Raw genomic sequence first — 16,975 nt, 5'->3', positions numbered from 1 at the left:
TTCTGGTATGTGTCTGGTGTATACTTAAAGGTGTATGACTGAGGGCGTGACCAAGACATTTTAATGAGGTAAAGAAGATATTTGACCAAGGTAGCAGCCAAGGTGTGTCAGTATTACAGGTCTCCAGAGCCAGAGCCGCGGTGACCCAGAGCCGCGGTGACCCAGAGCCGCGGTGACCCAGAGCCGCGGTGACCCTGAGAGGAATTTAGTTTATCCATAGAAAAATTTTATCCTGGCATTACTTTTATTTGCCATATTATCTACGATTAATTCACCAGACAAACAAGTGTCAAGAATTAGCCCAAAGTATTTCACTGAGGTTACAGTCGAAATGGTTCATTCCCACATAGATCACAGTTTTGTGTTTTCTTTTTGATCAAAATAATATTACTCCAGTCTTTCCATGAAGTAAAAATTATTTGTTTTTTATAAGTGATTGTTTCTATGACTGCAGTTCAGATGTTAACTCATATGGATCTTTACTTGACACTACAAGGGCACTGTAAGCGTGAGAGAGAGCCCGTACAATTAATACTTAGGCACTGCAAACAATAAACTGCCCAGGTGCTCCAGGTCGCTCCGTCTCCCTGAAGTCCTGGAGCAGCCTAATACTGACGGTCCCTTTGAGCCACATAAAGTCTTCTTACCAGTTCCTTTATTATGGTCCAGGAATAAGAGACCTTGTGGCGATGACAGTCTCGTAGCAATGAGTCAAGTGGCTGGTCAAATAGACTTCAAACAAGCGGCTGGTCAAATGATCTTCAAACCGGTGGTTGTTCAAATGGGCCTCAAATAAGAAACTGATCAAATGGACACCCAAATCCAATGGGCCCCAAACTTAATGGCCCCAAATCCCAATAGGACCCAAACCTAAAGGCCACATTGTTTATGTATTCCATGACAATTTACTTATTGGGATTGAGGCATAATCATTTTAGAGTTCAGTCTAATGGGCTCTATCCTAATGGGCCTCAGTTAGGTTAAGTTGGGACCTATTCGGACTGGGGCTGCCCAAACCTTCGCTCTTTGGCAGTGTACAGTACACCGCGGAAGTTGTGAGTGGCCAGGAGTGACCATGAACTGTCACTCACTGAGTACTCTCTCTTAAACACACACACACACCCACTGATGTCACGAGTCATCGGCGCTCGTGCATGGTGGCAGGTACACTGTCTGTCATGCATGTGTACGTGCGTCTGTCTGCGTATTAAGAGAGTATTTAAATGAACTAAAAAATATGAGTAAAAGTGGTACAGTGGTAGTGTGCTGGACTCTTACCTCTGTGACCCGGATCAATTCCTGCTTGGGTCGGATGTGAGAAGGGCGTTTACAGTGAATCTAGCAGATGTTAAGTAGGTGAGCACATTATCCACTCAGCCGCCTCTTTCCTACAGCATTTATCAATCCTTAATATACATGACGTGAGCATTATAAAATAGAAATTCTTCATCTAAACATAAAATTATGAACAATATTACCAACGATGGCTATATATTTGTTCCATCCACGCAGTTATAGAGATCAAACGCATAGATGCAAAAATATTCCTTCACTCAAGACAAAAAATATGTTTTCCAAGGAATAGAGAGAAATAAATGGTTTACAGGTTTCTGAAGGCCGGAATAAAATGAGAGAGCGGACAGGTCCTTACGAAGAAGAGGAGAATAAAACGGCCCAGCAACCTTGATATCTTGAGATCACCACCATCTGTACTGGGGGTCCTCCTCCTACCCAGACCACCAAAACAAACACACACACATGTTCAATTCATGTTCCTTCTTCTTTCAGTAATGAAAGCTTTTGTTAAACGACCCACCTACCCTGTGTCTTTGTAAGTAATAAGTCATTTTTGTCCTGTGTACAGTATATTTTCAGCCTTCGGGCTGCAGAACTTTTTCAATAAACCGTTAATTATTATTATTATTATTATTATTATTATTATTATTATTATTACACACACACACACAGACACACACACACACACACACACACACACACAAACACACACTCGTCATCCTAGCCTAAATCAGATTATTCACAATTATCTTAAATTAAATTTTGTCAATTTAAATGCAATGTCTTTCTATCCTAGCTCAGTTCTCATCAATTACTATATCACAGTCCAGATCTATCTTCTATCTAGCAAAATCAGTGTTACCAGAACTGACCTTGCTGCCAGGCCCCATTGTTACCCTACAAGGTTGTTACAGTGGACGGAGCTTCGTGGACTCCTCTTCCACTGGAGTCTCACCCAAGACTTGTACTATATTTACCACCTTTTATTCTTGCACTAATCCATGCATGACGTGGCACAATGCCGTTCAGAGTGTCACTAGCGGAATCAACGACGAGACAAGAAGCCGTAACACGACTGGCTGTCTATGTCTCTTGCTTTACCAACCTCTATCCTTTCCTTAACCTTTGGGCGCGGGACGGTGGTAGTGGAGGCAAGAACCCGCTCTCAGCATCTCATGTAACTCACCTGTGGAGATGGAGAAGAAAACACAAATTAATCTTCGCTATCAAGACGAAATCAACATACAATACAGTTAATATTTAGACTGTGTGTGTGTAATAATTAAATAATTATTGAACGAATATGAAATGTAACATACAGGTAACATAAGTGGTAAAAATATAATCTATGATAACAAGAAGGGAAGAAGGTCATTCAACACGGAATTTCAGCATAGTAACAGTGCAAAAGTAAGATTGGCTGGGAGCGAACACACTGGTTGATTACGAACTGGTGATAATTTCTACAATGGTTGCAACTGGAATATTCTTATGGCGATCAGTACTGTACGTGCTCGTATGGGCTGGATGCGGTTATGGTGTCGAACAACAATTCGCGGACGTGGGATCGTGGGTGGGAGCAGGAGATGGTGTCGAAAAGGTGCAGAAGCTTCTCACTTAACTTGCTGATGAGGTCATGGTGATAATCGTGTGTGTATGTGTGTGTGTGTGTGTGTGTGTGTATGTGTGTGTGTGTGTGTGTATGTGTGTATGTGTGTGTGTGTGTGTGTGTGTGGTACTCTCTCTACCCGGATGTTGTTGACGTTATGCTGTGGCACTGTGCGTCACAAACGAAGGTCTTTAACCGCGTCTGGTCAAAACTTAACTCCTCGCTCGCTGTCCTCCGTCTAGGTGACAACATGAGGTGGTGGGAGACACTATTGATACATGTTCTGATGCCTCATACTTAAATCTGTACTTGAATTACTGAATGACATATCTGAATCTAAGTCTTAACACCCTCCCTCCCGCAAACTTTATCAAGCTTCGTCAAGATGGTGTTGGCTAAAGCTGAGCTGTATTTTGGCAGGAAGCAGAAATAGCGTAAATATGTCTTCTTCCTAAAGAGAACAGAATGAAATTAAATATGAATTAATTTTTTCTTCAAACCAAAAAAGTAAGTTGAGGGTCTTTTTCCTACTTGTATGTGTATAAAGAAAGGGGAAGTGCCTTAACCTACACACAGGTCATGTACAGAGGGATGGCGTGCAGTGCAAGGAATAAAACTTAATAAGAAGAAGAACGTAAGAATTGAGGAAACTGCAGGGGCCTATTGGCCCATACTGGGCAGTTCCATTTACACCCAACCCCTATTGCTCATATATCCATCCAACCTATGTTTGAAGCTATCCAGCGTATTCGATTTAATGAAGATATTTGGTAACTTGTTCCATTCATCCACTACTCTATTTCCAAATCAATGTTTACCAATTTCGCACCTAAATCTAAATTTGTGTAATTTAAAACCATTGTTACGAATTCGCTCCTAGTTGGATAGTTTGAGTACCTTTGTAATGTCCCCTTTGTTTAGCCCTGACTTCCATTTATACACCTCTATCATGTCGCCCCTCACTCTACATCTCTCGAGGGAGTGCAAATTAATATGCTTTAACCTGTCTCTGTACTCAAGGTTCCTAATGCCCGGCAGTAGTCTTGTCATTCTCCTCTGAATTCTTTCCAAGGATTCTATATCCATTCTGTAATACGGTGACCAGAATTGAACTGCATAATCCAAGTGAGGTCTCACAAGAGCAAGATATAATTTTAGGATAACCTCGCTCGTCTTGTAACTAACACTCCTTTATATGAACCCAAGTACTTCATTAGCCTTGTTTACTTGGCTTAAGATTCCTACTTATCATTACTCCTAAATCTTTCTCACGTTAGGATTTCTCAATAACATCGTTGTTCATCTGGTATCTGGTTTCCCTGTTTACATCTCCTATACTGAGTAGTTTACATTTGACCACATTGAATTTCATCTGCCATTTTTCAGACCATTCGAAAAATCGGTTTAGATCTTCCTGTAGTTTTGCGGAGTTCTCGTCAGATTTAATTACACGCCCTATTTTAGTGTCATCAGCAAATTTACTTATGTTGCTGTCTACGCCGATATCTATTTCATTTATGCATATAATGAATAATAATGGTCCAAGTACTGAGCCTTGGGGAACTCCACTAGTGATGTTGCTCCAATTGGATTTTGTGCCGTTCATGCTCACTCGCTGTTTCCTGTCCTGTAACAACGCCCGAATCCATTTTAGAATATCTCCTTTAATGCTATGAGCCTCTACTTTTCTTATTAGTCTTTCGTGGAAAACTCTGTCTTAGGCTTTGCTAAAGTCGACTTATACCACATCATAATTGTGCCCCTCGTCCACTGATTCGAAAACAGATGAAAAGAATGTTAATAGATTAGTTATACATGAACGCCCGCTTGTGAAGCCATGTTGGGAATCATTGATCAACTTGTGCTTCTCCAGGTGATTTCGAATAGAGTTTAAAATGATTGCTTCCAGTAATTTGTCCACAATTGATATGCGACTGATTGGACGGTAGTTAGAGGATAGTGATCTATCTCCCTTCTTGAAAATCGGTATTACATTCGCTATCCTCCAGGATTCTGGTACTACACCCGTTTTTAAGGACATGTTAAACAACTTTGCTAAGGGAATACTAAGCTCTTCCTTACATTCCTTTAATACTCGGCAAGTATCTCATCGGGACCTGGTGACTTATTAGGCTTTAGTTTGTCTATTTGCTTACTAACATCGTTACTAGTCACTATTCTCTCACTTAATTTATTTTCTTCACTATCTCTGTATAGAGTCGGTGCCTCGGGTATCATGTTTAAATGTTCGGTCGTGAAAACTTTTGAAAAATATTTATTCAGATTATTGCTCATTTCTTCGTCGTTATCAGTTAGCTCGCCGGTATCTGACTGTATTGGTCCAATCTTTACTCGTGTTTTAGTTTGATACATTTGATAGAATCCCTTGGGGTTTGACTTCGCTTCCCTTGCTACCTTCAGTTCATTATTCCTCTTTGGTTTTCTTATCTCGGTCTTAACCCTACCTGCCAATGCCTTATAATAATCTCGGAGGAGAACGTCACTACGATTTATTCTTCTACCTATAGCCTTCCTTTGTCCAATAATATTCTTTAAATAATTATTTATCCATTAAGGGTCATTGTTTTCTGTATGGTATGTTCTGCCTTTGTGCATAAAGTAACTCATTATTTAAATAGTTGTGAAACTCATCAACCTCAGATCTCGTGATCAGATCATCCTCAACTGTCAGGTCTCCAGGTTGCCCTCTGTGGGTACATTGTGTGAGGTCACCTCATGTGAGGTCATGTAATTCACCCCCAAGCGTAATACCCTCTTCTCTCAGCTGCCTCTTCAAACTATCAAAGTTTGCCCTTCTGAAATATGGGACTGAAGTGGAATTTTCCTTGAAGCTGCCATGAAATTCTAAATGGAATCTTATTTCTTTGTGATCGCTGTTAGCAAGTTCGTTCCCTACCTCGACATTACTAATGAGGTTTTCTCTGTTTGACAGAACTAAATCGAGTATATTATTACCCCGGGTGGGTTCGGTTATATGTTGGCTTAGGAAGCAGTCCTGGATTGTTTAAAAAAAATCCTCTGATTCTGAGTTACCCGTAAGGTTAATCCAATCTATTTGGCTAAATGTAAAGTCGCGTACTATACAGACTTTGCTATGTATGGAAGCCCTGTGCACTTCATCCCAAATAAGTCGCTCATTAACTCTATCAAGATTAGGAGGTCTATATATTACTCCTGTGATAAATTTTTCCCTACCATCGATTAATTCTATCCAAATTGTTTCTGTATTCCGCTCAGTTTTTATTTCCTTATTTATTTCACATTTCAGATTATCCCTGACAGAGATTGCTACTCCATCTCCATTCCTAATCTGCCTATCGGTATGTTATAATTTGTAACCTGCAATTTGGTATTCGACAGGTAACTCACTTGAGTCTAAGTTTATCCATGATTCAGTGAATGCTATTATATCGATTTTTTCGGTACATACCAACGCCCTGATTTCATCCATTTTGTTTCTCATACTTCTACTGTTTGTGTAGTAGACATTTAAGTTAGTCGTGCTCTGAGTCCTCTCTTTGTCGCGTTTAGGTTTTAACTCCCTGCCTAATTTAGTTTTGTCATCATCCCTAGAACTATTTCCCTGTAACCTTTCACTTTGTTTACCCACTCCCACTGCAGTCTCCTCCACCCCCGTGCTCATATGTCTCCTAGCAGTTTACAGACTTCGACATCTTTTGAACTGCCCTCTCGAGAGAACCAGCCAGGGTTGCCACCCCATCCCTAGACAGATGCACCCCATCCCTAGCGTAAAGGTCCCTTCTGCCATAAAAGTTGTCCCAGTTGTCAATGAATGGGACTGATGTTGACTTGCAATATCTGTCAAGGCGGCCGTTGACACCAATTGCCCTTGACAACCATTCATTGCCAACTCTCCTTCTAGGCAGGACAACACATATGATAGGGATACCTCCCTTCGACAGCAATAGAACGTATTCTATAGCTGTCTTGAACTTATCAAGAAGCTCCTCACTCCAACACCGGCCAATATCATTGCCTCCTGCACTGAGGCAGATAATGGGTTTGTACCCATTACCAGACAAGATATTGTCCATCTTGTCAACTGTATCCCCCACCCCAGCTCCTGGCAAACAAACCCTCATCCTATTGTTATTTTTACCACAAAAAGCTCTGTCCAGGTACCGTACCGTACAATTAAGGTTTTCGTACTTTCCTTGTCAGCCCTGTTCCTGACTATGCTAACTTCCAATTCGTCTATCAAAGAACTGAAAGAGTTGGTACAGTTAGCTGTTGCTGTCGTATCCTTGGTGTGTTTTTTCACCACCAGTTTGGTGGCGTACGAGTATTAAAAGACAGCATATTAAAAATAATGTTTCTTGTCATGTAGATGAGTTAATCATTCTAAGAGTGTCTAGGAAGTCGAAGAGTAACAAAGACTTAACTCCAAAATTCAAATACTCTTATGTATAAAATACTCCTTAGAATAAATAAGCACTAAAGTGGCAACCGGAGGCACACTCGAAAACAACATAACATTATTGCAAGAGAAAACGAGTGCAACATTACCTCAGCGTCTCAACACGTCTGGTCGTCTGACTCGTGCTGGTGACTCCCACCTCAAAGTTTTACTGGTCACATATTCGACTCTGCTACAGCGTGTCGGGATGGTTGCAGTAATTCATACCGTCTCGTCATCACCTGAGTTACAACTTCCCTCATCACTGATAATCATTTCTGTTGCCATTCGTGTCGATGTTATTCCTGCAGGCTCCATTATGCGGACACCGCCACTTTAGCCGCCCTTGCCATCATTTCAAAAGCCGCCACCGTATTAAATAGCCGACATAATCACTATAGTAGACGCTGTCGCCGCCACAATACTTGCAGCACCCCCATCTTCACATGGGCCGCCGTACAACCAGGGTATCCAACTCCGCCTTACCAGCCGCCACAACAACCGCCAGCAATACCCACCACTGCCTTCAGGAATGCAGTTAACCGGTACTCTAGTGTAGCATTCTTGGTCACTTTCTCCCCCAACACGGCTGATCTACCCTACCCCTCCCCACTCCCTCCCTCTCTCCCTCCTTTACCCCAAACACCTCATTCAACTTCCCCCAACACGACGGTACTACTCTTACCCCCCCTCTCCCTCTCTCCTTCCTTCCCTCCCTCACCCTTCTTCCTTGCCTCACCCTCCCTCCCTTCCTCCCCTTCCTTTCCTCACTCATCAATCAACCTACCCCAACACAGCGTAGCTAACCTAACCTAGCCCCTTTCTCACCCTCCCCTCCTTCCCTCCTTCCTTCACCGCTTCAGTATATCATCCCAACAGTGAACCTACTTCAGTACCTCACCCTACCTCTACTACCCTCCCTCTCTTCCTCACCACCTCCCTCAGCCTCCCCAACACGATCCTTACACCAAACTATCCATGTTCTCACCTCCGCAGCTTCCTCTAATAACAATGTAACGAAGAAAATTACCGCAGTAATGGAAATTTAATTACCTTTTCGAGACCAAAGAAACTGAGCCCCCAAAAATCACCCGTTCAGACTCTGAAGAAGTACTGTATGTGGCTCTCGAAAATCAGTCGAAAGTTACGATAATAGATAGACTACTTTTAAATTCCAGACAGACTGCATCTAACTCTGATTTGTTGCGACAGGACCTGAAGAGGTTCATCAAGATCATATCGTCAGTGATCAAGACAATTTCTCCGATTAGAATTTTTGTGGTTTTTCTGTCAGACGCAGACATCCCATTAATGATCTCTCCCAGATTCTTACGCCGAACACAACTGGATTTATGAAAGTTTGATGAGATTGTGTATTATTTACGAGGGTTTTCTGGTGTTGGCTACTGTGGTCAGGAGATGTGGAGGTACAGTACAAATAAGTGTAAATTGAACAAAGATACAGAGTCGAAAAAATAATAATAATATTAACGTGGCTGAGATAGTGAGAGCCTGGGCTCTCTTATCGGCACACTGATATATACTGTACGGTTCATTTATCTCAAGGAAGTATTATGTAACATTTAGTATCATCTGGAATAGTACACATACTGCATGGTGGTAGTAAAAACATATCAGAATGTTACCACGGTTATCACGTCGATATTTAGTTGTCATTTGTTTTTACATAATATGATAAGTTTATACGTTCTTTACAGTGGAGCTGATATCCATAAATATGATAAGGGAGGGAAGCATTACATCATGGGTTGTATTAAGGTGGAACAAGAGGACAGAGCTGTCAGTATCATGTCAAGTTTGCAAATATATTTATTGCAATGGTAATTTCTATCCATCTACATGATAATTTCTGATAAAACGGTTTTGGCGGTACAATAAAGGCAAGAATATAAAGTAGGTATGACAAAAAAAATATTAGTACTTAGACAATAGATTTCACGCCATGATATTTTATGGAGGTCTGGGACTGAGAGGAGGGCATGGGTGGTGGTCTCAGTAGGTCTGAGTGTTTTAAGTTGTATCTTTGATTATTCCGGAACTGGAAATAATTATTATCAAGCAAGTGATTGACAGATTTGTAAACAAATAGAGCACAGTAGGTGTTAATATCCTCGAATTTTAACATTTTCAATTTAGAGAATTGTTCGTTTGCGTGGTCATTTTTTTTTCAAGTAGGTCATTGCCCGCACAACACTCTCTTGTGCAGTAATCAGTGACTGTCGAGTGTGATACATGATACAGCATTGTTTATTTACTTTACTGTGGTTTCTCCAGTTAAGTTTCTCATCAACAATAGCTCTGAGGAATTTAGTATTTTGTTCGTGTTTAAGGACTGTATTACCAAGGTATAGGGGGGTCCAAATCTGGGGGTAACTTTTTCCTTCTGTGAAAGATTGTGCATTTTTTTTTTTCGAGGTTTAAGGTCAGTTTATTGCGTATTACCCAGGTCTTGACTTTAGTTAATTCAGTGTTCATAGTTCTCATCAAGAAATGGAGGTCTGAGTTGCTGGCACAGAGATTACTATCGTCTACAAATAAGTTGTATTTTATGAGCATGCTGGAGTGGACTATATCGCTACAACAAGAACAGTACAGGACAGATAATGGAACCTTGCGGGACGCCATACAAAATTGGTGAGGAGTCAGATTGATGATTATTATAGCAGACATACTGTTTCCTATTAATCATATATGAGGTAAACCAATTGTGGGGGTGAGCCCCAAAGGCCATAATGTTCAAGCTTTGAAAGGAGGATGGTATGGTCGACAGTATCAAAGGCCTTAGAGAGGTCCAGGAATATACCGACTGTGAACTGTCTGTCATCACAGGAGTTTAAGATATCATTAGCAATGGATAGCAGAGCACTCTCAGTCAACCTTCTAGCTCTAAATCCAAACTGAGAGTCTGTGAGGATGTTATTGACATTGCAGAAGGAATTTAGTCTACTACATGTTTGCTTCTCTAGTACCTTACTTAAGGCTGGAAGGACTGATATGGGGCAGGAATTCTTGAAAAGATCTTTGTCCCCCGACTTGAAGAGTCGGATGACAATTATTACTAAGTTAATTAAAACATTATTGTTTATAGAGGACATAAATCCGTAAAATTTGGGATTGATGTAAGATTATTACTAATAAATTGTTAAAGTTAAAATAATAAAAAACTAAATCTTCAAGCGAAATTTGTATACAAAACAAAATTATTAACTTTTTTACGTTAATAATGACATTAAGATTTTAAAAAATTGACAAAAACTGTGGTGCCCGCACAGTCCACCATAAGTTATGTTAATGTTAAATTGTTTTGAAGAGGGAAGAGAAAGCGTACAATCCCTTTTAATAATTTAGCGAAACGCGAAACTCTTTAAAAGAATTCGAAACCACTCAACTAATATTTTTTTTTATCATTGCAAGCTGAGAGCAAGACATTCACTCACGTCAGAGTGTGTGTGTGTGTGTGTGTGTGTGTGTGTGTGTGTGTGTGTGTGTGTGTGAGATTGCCGAGATGTTCTTATCACCCGTGCCATGCGTGGCTCAGACCACTGTGACACTGATCATCGACTTGTCAGATCCAAGCTCTCACTTCACGTCGCCCCAAAACGGCAAAGGCAGCAAGTCTCCAGAAGAGGTTTTGATACTAAGCGTCTCGAGGATCCAGAGGAAACACATACTTTCAGAGAACAGCTCGAACATGGGCTGATAAAAAAAAGCTGCAATCAACGTGAATACCAGTGCCGAATGAGATACTCTTAATACTGTTATGACAAAAACCTGCAGAGAGACCCTCGACTAGATCAACAGAATACACCAAAGTTGATACCTTCCGCAAGAAGAAAGCGGCAGCCCAGCGGGAACTTCACACTCTAAAGAACGACCGGCTTAAAAAAAGCATGTGAAGCACAAAAACTTGCAGATCAGCACAAGATGGGCGAATTTTTCATTTCCACTAAAACATTTTATGGGCCAGTCACTCGCGGCGCAGCCCCCCTCCGCTCATCTGAAGGTAACCTCATAATTAAATACGATGAAGGCCTCTCCTTCAGCGCTGGAAAGAGCACTACCATTCATTGCTCAACCGAAACAGCGATGTGGATGTCCTGACTACCCAGCAGGTCCCTCAGCATCCAGAGCTGGCCCACCTCAGCTGTCCTCCATTCCTGGATAAGGTAGCTACTGCCATCAAACAGATGAAAAATTATAAAGCCTCGGAGCCTGATGGAATCCCAGCCGAGGTGTATAAAGCAGGAGGACCTCTGCTTACCAGCCTTCTCCTCCCTCTCCTGGAGAATATATGGGAAAAGGAGGAAATCCTCCAAGCTCTTAAAGACGCCTCCATAGACAATATTTATAAGAACAGGGGAGACCGGCCAGACTGTGGCAACTACCATGGGATTTCGCTGCTCTCCGTAGCTGGCAAGATTATCGCCCGAGTCCTCCTAAACAGACTTCTTCTTGAAGCGGAAGGCTTCCTCCCTGAATCTCAATGTGGTTTTAGACCATCACGTGGCACTACTGACATGATCTTTGCTGCCCGCCAGATACAGGAAAGGTGCAGAGAACAGCGTCGTGACCTGTACGTGGCTTTCATCGGCTTAACCAAGATCTTCGACTCGGTCAACAGGGAAGTCGTCTGGTGGACCCTTAGCCGTTTTGGCTGCCCACCAAAATTCATCTCCATTGAGAGGTAACTCCACGATGGCATGAATGGCAGTGTCCTGTACAACGGCAACCAGTCAGAGTTCTTCCCCATCCAGACAGGGGTTAAATAAGGGTGTGTAAGGACACCAATTTTCTTTTCCATCTTCTTGGCTGGCTTCCTTACTCGTACCAGTGCCAATTTAGCCAGCGAGGTGAACATCTAGTATCGGTTGAAGGGAGGTCTTTTCAACCCAAGACGACTCCAGGCAACAACAAAGGTGTCGGCAGCGTCCATTACTGAACTTCAGCATGCAGACGACCTCACCCTTGTTGCTCACACTGAACACAACCTACAGGGGATCCTGAACACCTACGCAGACGCGTATGCACACTTCGGCCTTGAGGTGAATGTACGTAAGACTCAAATTCTCTTTCAACCTGCCCCTCGTTTAGACACACCTCCACCATCCATCCAGCTTAATGGTACTACACTCTCTAATGTTGCCCACTTTCGGTATCTCGGCTTCCACCTGTCTACCACCGCAGACATCGATGAAGAGATTCAGCAATGGATCAGATGTGCAGCTCAAGTCTTTGGCAGACTCCGAAATCGTGTCTTCAGCTGTAGGGAGCTGAAATTATCTACAAAGTTGCTCCTATATCGAGCAGTGGTCTTCCCCACCCTGCTATATGACAGTGAGACATGGGTCACAAACAGGAGGCACCTCAAGGCACTTGAAAACTTTCACCAACGTAGTCTACGCTCCATCCTCCGAGTTTGCTGAGAAGAAAAGTGAACAAATGCCAGTATTCTTGCTGACACCAACTGTAGGAGCATCGAGGCTACCATTATCCATGAACATCTACGTTGGACTGGCTATGTTACCTGCATGGACAACAGTAGACTGCCAAAGCAGCTATTTTACAGTCACTGAACGAATAGTAAACGTAACGCCGGCGGGCAATTGAAAAGATATAAGGATAGTCTTAAGACAAACCTTAAAAAGTGCCAAACCGACCCACTCACCTGGGAGTCGATTACTCCACATCGTAACGCTTGGAGGAGCACCATACGAGAAGGTGGCAATACTTTCGAGTTAGCCCGACTGCAAACCCAGGCAGACAAGCGCCAAAGCCGGAAAGACGCTGCCACCACCCTTCCCGCAGTAGATGGATCCCTCCACATGTGCAACGAATGTGAACGACTCTGCGGGTCCCGTATCGGCCTCTTTAGTCACCACAAAACTCACCAACCTATGTGACATCCTTAATACCTCATATCATTGTATCATAGCTGGATGATCGTCATACTCGATTCCGAGTGACAGCAAAGTAGTAGTAGTAGTAGTGAGTGTGTGTGTGTGTGTGTGTGTGTGTGTGTGTGATCAAAATTATGCTGTCATACAGGTTAATGCATTCCTGGCACTCCAACAAAACTGTATTGGGAGTCAGTGGAGAGCCACAACCTTGTAGATAAGACAGTGAGGAGGTCGAGGTTGTATATTTGTGTATGAAATGTTGTCACTATTTGTATAATGTATAACATTCTTCTAATGCTGTTCAGGGTTGTTCTTTATATAAACAAATGAGTGGAGATTTATGTAGGCATGACATTATATTTGAATATAAACTTATAACACGTATATTCATTGTTCACTTATGCACACACACACACACACACACACACACACACACACACACACGCACACACGCACACACACACACACGCACACACACCAACATCAGTCAATGGTATGGTAAGCTTAAAGAACTCTGCGGACTAAACAATATGACACACCCCCTCCCCTTCCTTAGCCATCTCACTAATGTTGACGCAGCTGAGCAAACAAACAACCATTTCGCTACTATATGCCAGACGCTCCCACGGCTTGACACAACCACTCTCCCTGCTTACCTACCAGCCCCCCCTCCCACTGACTTAGTAGAAGAATTCGACGTAGCAAAACGCCTGGACAAACTAAAATTAAAACGCTCTACCACCCCCATTGACTTACCAATGAAACTATTCAAGGAGTTCTCCCCGGAGCTTGCTAAACCCCTCTGCTCCATCATCAATGCTTCTCTCAGTCAAGCCAGATGCCCAGCTGACTGGAAGACCTCTTATGTATCACCAGTGCCCAAGTCGACCAGCCCACAATCCTTAAATCAGCTACGACCTATTGCAATCACCCCAATACCCAGCCTAATCTGTGAGAGTTTTGTGTTTGACTGGGCTTATGCTGATATTGCAGGAGTCGTAGACCCTCAGCAATTTGGCAACATGAAAACTTCCTCCACCACTCACTGTCTTGTCAGCTTTCTCGATTACATATACCGCCATCTCGAGAAACGAAAAACGTCTGTAGCTGTCGCCTTCATTGATTTCACTAAAGCGTTCGACCTAGTCGACCACAATATAATCATAAACAAAGCTATTGACCTCGGGCTTCGGAGAAGTCTCATACCATGGCTTACAGACTTCCTCAGTGACCGACGCCAAGCTGTACGCTTCCGAGGGGCTGTCTCCACCTTTCAGTCACTCACCTGTGGCGTCCCCCAAGGCACCAAGATGGGACCACTCTGCTTCCTTATGCTCATCAATGATGCCCTAAGAGAAACCCCTGCTCGCTGGAAATATGTCGACGACTCCACCATTGGGATCAGCGTCAACAATTCTGCTCCCAACTATACCGCCCTTCAGGATTTATTGAACAGTCTCCAAAACTGGGCCACCAACAACCATGTCACCATCAACCATACCAAGACCATGGTTATGCACATCAACCTCTCCTCCGACATTGTCCCACCTCCTTCCATTACCCTAGGTCCGAACACACTCCAGGTTGTAGATTCCACGAAGCTCCTCGGCGTCACCATAGACAACAAACTAAATTGGAAACCACACGTCAGTGAAGTTGTCAAATCCTCCAGTTTCCGTCTCCACCTCCTCCGCCGACTCAAGTCCCTCGGAGTTCCTGCACACGAGCTCCTCAGTGTATACACAACATTCATACTTCCCAAGCTCACCTATGCCTCCCCCACCTGGTCTTCCTCCCTAAATGCCACACAACGTAAACACCTAGAAAAAGTGCAAAAGAGGGCATGCAAGATTATTCTCTCCCCTTCCTACTCCACATATCAAGAAGCGCTCAACACACTGACCCTTTCGACTCTCACTGACCATCACCACGGCCTCATCTGCAAATTTGGTAAGAAGCTTCTACACCATCCCCGACACCGGCCCCTACTACCACCTGAGATCCCCTGTCCGAGAATTGCTGTTCGACACCACAACCGCATCCAGCCCATACGTGCACGAACTGATCGCTATAAGAACAGCCCAGTCCCAACCATTGTAAAAATTATCAATAACATGTAATAAATCAGTGTATTCACTCCCAGTAAACACTGCTCCCTACACTGTCACTATGTTGAAATGAACTGTAGTTTGAGCTGATCCCCATCTAAGTTATTATATGTCTTATTTGTGTCACTTATGTTACTTGTATATTATTTGTAATTCGTAACCCATTCCCCAAATATGTAACTGTATATTTTCAGCCTTCTGGCTGCCAAGCTCTTTCAATAAACCGTTAATTATTATTATTATTATTACACGCACACACACGCACACGCACGCACGCACACACACACACATACACACACACACACACACACACACACACTACGGTAATATCGCAACTCACCGTAATTCATACACTAGCAGCTATGCACTCACCTTCAGTGACAGACCCTCGACACTCTTCCTGGATCCCCATCGGCCACATAGATCCCTTGCCACTTACATAGGGAAGATGTGATAATATACAGTAAATATTTTTTTTTTAATTTTTCTTGGGTAAAATATATCTATTTTCTCATTAAAAACATTCAGTGATCTTTCATTGTATAGAATTAGAGTTCTTGGGCTATCCTTGGTTACATCAATCCCCCCTACCTCTCTCTCTCTTTCTCTCTCTCTCTCTCACATTGTCAAGACAGACCACATGCTTATAATTTTAGATTCCAACTACATAAAAAAAATCGCAGTAGTAAGAGCGATTTATCCTTAGGATATTTTAAGAATAACCCTAAAACCTTAATAATCAATATAAGACTTGTGACTCATCCTAAAACTTACAACTCCACTTAAGACTTACGACTCAACCTAATACTTAATACTCAACCTTAAACTTAAGACTAAACTTAAACTTACAACTCAACATTAAACTTGTGACTCAACCTAAAAGTTACAACTCAACCTAAAAACTTAAGACTCAACTTAAAACTTGTGACTCAACTTAAACTTACAACTCAACATTAAATTTGTGACTCAACCTAAAAGTTACGGCTCATCCTGAAACTTACATCTCAACTTAAAACTTACAACTCAACCTAAAACTTACAACTCAACCTAATGCTTACAACTCAACCTTAAACTTACAACTCAACCTAATGCTTACAACTCAACCTTAAACTTACAACTCAACCTAATGCTTACAACTCAACCTTAAACTTACAACTCAACCTAAAACATACGACTCAACCTATACCTTATAACTCAACCTTAATGTTACGCATCGACCTCAAGTCCTCAACATACAGTAACAAAACCAGAGACGATCGTAACAGCCAGGTGTTACACGTACTGTACTGCCATTACCACCACTTCTTGCTTATTTCCACTTTCACTCTCATTAACGCTATGACCAGACTGGGCTGTGATATGTCACAATCCACTCTTATGCGGGTATGACGTGAGCCAGCCTAATCTACCTACCTACCTACATACCTATCTGATCAACATAACACAACTGAACCTAACCTAACCTAACCTAACCTAACCTTACCTAACCTATCTAACATAAATTAAAATAAAACAGTACAAAAAGATTCCACACATACACAAACATTATTCACACACACACACACACACACACACATGCAAGATTATTCTCTCCCCTTCCTACTCA

This window comes from Homarus americanus, unplaced genomic scaffold (genome assembly GCF_018991925.1).
Source record: "Homarus americanus isolate GMGI-L3 unplaced genomic scaffold, GMGI_Hamer_2.0 scaffold32583, whole genome shotgun sequence".
In the NCBI taxonomy this organism is placed as follows: Eukaryota; Metazoa; Arthropoda; class Malacostraca; order Decapoda; family Nephropidae; genus Homarus; species Homarus americanus.
Note: the sequence above shows the minus strand (reverse complement) of the source record.